Source organism: Micropterus dolomieu, linkage group LG12 (genome assembly GCF_021292245.1).
Source record: "Micropterus dolomieu isolate WLL.071019.BEF.003 ecotype Adirondacks linkage group LG12, ASM2129224v1, whole genome shotgun sequence".
In the NCBI taxonomy this organism is placed as follows: domain Eukaryota; kingdom Metazoa; phylum Chordata; class Actinopteri; order Centrarchiformes; family Centrarchidae; genus Micropterus; species Micropterus dolomieu.
In genome coordinates, this window is record NC_060161.1 from 24,037,394 (window position 1) to 24,042,516 (window position 5,123).

Sequence of the window (5,123 nt, forward strand, 5' to 3'; positions counted from 1 at the left end):
GAGGGCCCAGGCGAGGAGAGGAGACAACGGGCCCCCAGGCCCAGGGACACACCACCCGCCCAGAAATGAGCAAAGGCCACAAGCCCGAGTCCGCAGAAGCCTAGGCCAAGGGCGGGCCCCCACGCCAGGGGAGCCCCGACTCCCCCCAGCCCACCCCAGATCAGGCAAGGCCGTCACCAACCCCACAGCACCCCCGATGCCCGGGGCTCCAGGGGTAGGACACGAGGCCAATGAGAATATCCCCCACTCCTTCAACCCCTCTGCCTGCCTCTGTAAATGTATTGTTTTGTGTTGGATGCATGTCATGGATTGTGAAGTGTTGTATGGTGGAGTAAAGATAAGGTGTGTGGTAACTAAGGTGCAACTAAAATTGGAGGGTAGTTGTGACACAGGCACCCCACAACTGTCAGGTAGTGGAGCCTCCCATCGTAAGGAGCCTCCCATCGTGCTTGGAGCCTCCCATCGTGAAATCAGTAAAAGTTAAGTCACCTTTGAGTCTCTTTCCCTCTGGTTTGGCAGGAGTATCTGGGTTGGATTCTGGCATGGGTAATAGCTCTGGGCTCTGGCTGCGGATGTGTCATGCTCGCAGGCAGTGTGGGCAGCAGTTGTAGAGCGAGCCTGGACACCAGCGGTTACAGCAGTTGCCTTTGTGTCTTTAGGTGAAATTCTCGTCACGCTTTTGGTGGACAGTGTTTTTTCTTTATCTTTACGCTTAACGCCGTGCTCAGACGGAGACATGTTGAGAGTTAGCTTAGCCGGGGATAACGCAGAGTTGTGGTTAGCTGGCTAACAGTGCTCGGCGGTCTCTGGTGAAACTTTTCCGGTGAAGTTAGTCCATGTGATACATTTCAAAGACGAATTTACGAGGTGTTCTGAGTCCAAATGGAGTTTGCGAGGAGGATAACAAGGGATGAAAATTGAAAACGCCGACTCAGCCACGAACTGTTGCTTTACTAGGCGCCATCTTCACATTGACTCGACGTGTAGTTACATTTTTGAGGAGGTGCACGTTAGGCAACGGCGTAGGGTAGGGGGCTACGCAGAGGCTACGCCGTCGATTTGACGCAGAAGTATAAATTGCACTTAAGAGTCGAAGAGCGAGAAGAGAGAGAGCAGCACATGGCGCTGTGTTTTTGTTACCTGGTGCGTGTCTCCAGGGGGAGCGCTTGGTTACCTCTGATTTCTGTGTCTTAACATTTATATGTTCTTAAAGTCTATTTGCGTGTATTTTAATCAAATACCTTTCCACAATCATCTCTTAAATGTCCTAAACCGTTATCCAGTTCTTAGTTATAAGCATTTGATAAACAGGAAAGGAAGTTATTGTCAATCGTTAAACATTTATAATAGTTTCATTAGTTACAACATAAATGAAATGCCGGAATTTCGGTGAGCATTGCTGAAGATTAAAGAGCACTGCAAAATTAACTTCTTTGTGGATTCTCCTTTTCAACACAGTTTCTAACAAGAACACGGTAATAGAACTGAAGAATTGAAGTGCAGGCCACTAAGTAACTTAACGATTATTTAATTCAAACAAGGTAATAAGGCAAGTTTATAAGGAGACCACATTCTTGGAAAAGGAATTTGAGGCTGTTCCTCTGGCGTCTGGCTTTTCTCTGCTTTGTCTCTGCTCAGCTTGCAGTGAGTGCAGACATTGACAGTCATGTTAAGGCTTTCTCACATATCATCTATTATTATCTATGCATTGCACGACTAAATTTCTGTTCTTATTGTACATCCTGCAGTATAATGACCTCTCCTTTTCTGCGTATACATACATTAGCTTTGGTGTGAATGTGGTGATGACACTGTCTGATTCTTGATCTCACAGCAACACCATTTTATGTGTGAAGAGGAACTGGAAGGTTATTTTCCCCTCATGCTGACAAGCACAGGCTTGTTTTTTTTCTCAGACTCTAGTGTCAAAGTAATATTTATAGCACAATGGAAAAAAAACAAATGCACCAGTTTATTTGAGCGTTGTGTTCATTTGATTTGATTTCCCCTGTGTGCATTTGATATCTGAAGTTAGCAACATGAGGTAAAAACATCTCAAATTACATACATGTTACTCAGCCCACAGGACACATAGTCTGAAAATTAAAAGTTGGAAAACATTAGTTAAAGCTATTATAATCTCATATAATCTATAATACCAGAGGTTTATAACATGGCTGCTTTACAAATAAATCCTGATATCTGGCCTCTGTTTTAGATTAATATCTGATGAGAACCTCTTCAGCATCACATTTTACTTATTAAATAATTTAAGAGAACTGTAAACCACTTGAAAACTTGAAAACATTATTTATTCTGACTTCAAACAAGGACCAGCTCTATTTTCTGATGTACTATTCTACACAAAACTGAATGGGTTACAAAGACATACATATCGTATCATACTGTAAGATGACTCACAGCACCCTGATATTTTTATTAGGGAGCCAGAGTCCTGGCCCCTCCTAGCCTCTGTTGCACTTGTGTCTGTAACTCAGTTTTCAGAGGCACAGAGTCTAGTGAGGAGGGAGGGCAAGTCGACTTTAACTCTGTAGCACTACATGCAAATCTGCGGTTCACTAATTAAGTTATCTGTTGTGATTTTGTTTTACATCCATAATGAGAGGTGCATCAGGTCACAGATCAGCATGAATGACAACATTTAAAAGTTAAACTACTGAGGTGTTTCTGCATGTGTTGATAATACAGACCTGGGCACAGAGTAATGCACAGGCATCCAGGCTTTTTTTCCTCATAGCATTTTGAGAGAACACACCATTAAAATGTAGGCACTGGACGCACACACATGCACAAATAAACAATAAATTGTTAGTGTATGGTGTAACATGATTTGAGGAGGGCTGGTGACAAGAGGAGGGACTTACTTCTGATTTTAACTGAAAATATAATTATTCTTTAAAGTGGCAGTTCTGGAAAAATCCAATACCACAACGACACAGCAGGTAATGCCACTAACGTTAGCTAGGTTGTGGGTTTGCAAACTGTTGCTACATTTGTTGCTGCAGAGCTAACATGCAGAGAGGAGGAGACTTTTCCCAGAGCAGCACACCAGGGCCCTGTTTCAGAAAGCAGGCTCAACAAACTCTGAGCTCATCCCTGAGCTCTGAGTTGATTGAGCCTGAGATGGTAAACTCAGAACTTGTTGACCTCCTCATGAGGAGGTTAGCTTCACAGCATCCGTTGCTGGAGTTGGTTTCCCATTTACAGATCCAGGGCTGAGTACAAACACTGGATTATTTTTCAGCACACACAGAGCAGACAGCTAGCAGACTGTGAGGAGATATTCACTGAATTTGACAAAAAGAAATTTCTTAAATTATTAGTGCATATATCCTTTAAATCACAAAGTTGAACTGCAGTATTGTAGATAAAAGTATCCCATCACCTCAGCAGAGGCACTTTACATGTCCATGTGGTTTTAGGTTTGGTCACAACTTCCCCCACAGAAAGTGACTGAGCTCGAGCAAAACAGAAATAGTCTCATGAACAGAAGTGAGCGTGAAGAGAGACAAAGCTCTGCCCTCTGTTCTGTTCTCTAGTAGCAGCTGTTTTTTATACGTAGCTTTCTCTGGTGGTGTTGGTTTAAAACACAATCTGGAAGTTAATGACCAAAAATAATCTCCAAATCTGAACAGTAGAAATGAAGAACAGTAAGAGTGAAAAACCCTAAAACTTAGAGACACAGGCTGCGTTCTGATCCACACAAACAGAACTCGCTGCTCAGAGAACTTCTAAATCCTTCCATTCGGAACACTCTGCAACATCAAAGCACACCGAAGTTCCGCCGTGTGTTACCCTGGTAACATAAACACCTCGGATACCCGCTGCTACTGTGGACATTTGCTGACATTAAATATTGAATATATATTAAAACAAACTGATACAATTACAAAACTTATATTTCTGTAACTCCTTCTGTTTCTTTTCTATTAAAATGTATGTAACTTGTGAATGAATGTGATTGGATTAATATGCAGCGTCATTCTTGAAAAGATTCATATTAGCATTGTTTGTTTAAGGTAACCTAACTTCTGAAATAATCACAAATAATGATAACATTAGTTACCACAACAATAATTACAGATATATAAACTCTATTGTCTGCTCCATTGTTAGTTTTTGCTGCTTCTATGAGGTGCAAAGGCTTATGGGTAATTTTCTTGTCAACTTCCTGCGAACTGATGAGCCGTTGTTCACTTCTTCCCTACACAGTTCACAGTGCCCTTTGAACTGAACATGTTGTGCTCCATGCAGTTTGGGATCTTACTTAAAATGGCAGAATACCCTGTGCAGTCCACTTAGCATTGAGCTACTGGGAGATCAGAGCAGCAAAGTGACTTACTCTGAATAATCAAGAGAAATGGGAGGCACCTGAGCTAAATTTAATACATTTAATACATTTGCAAAAAGTTCTTGAGTGTAGATTGATGAAGGAAAGTGGAATTAAATGATTTTAACATAAGGCTGCAACATGAAATGTGAAAAAGTGAAGGAGTCTGAATACTTTCTGAAAGCACTGTGTACACACACAACACACCCCTTCATCACAGTACAGGCTCTGTGAATGTAAGAACAGTGGGCATTTACTGCATAACATGCACAAATAAACACAATAAAATGTTTGGAACGTGATATGATTCAATTCAATGGTCTTGTGTTTCATGGCTGTGAAATAATTACTTATTGTTTCCATTTTTTACTTTAACATTTTTTAGGGACCAGGAACAAACTTTTGCAAGCAGGAAGTGTAAACATTTCAAAGTTTGCTGCAGTCAAAGTCACTGCAGTTGTCTGAGCTTTGTGTAAAAGGGAAGGAAGAACAGACAGGCTGTACTCAGAAGGAGAAGGTAAAGAAAAAATGTGCCCTCATATTTATATGAAATGTAACTTCTCTCTTCCTGCTGCATCATTTTTAATGCAAAGTAGAAACATTTGTCAGCAGCAGAGCGACAGTGTCCGTGCTGGATGTGAAGATGGGGCACACTTTGCTTTGTGTGCTGGGGTTATTCTGTGAGTACATCACTGACTTTACAATGTTGAGACTTTCAGAGGCAGACTCATGTTTTATCAACATGGTAGTTTAGTAGACATGATCTTGGTTT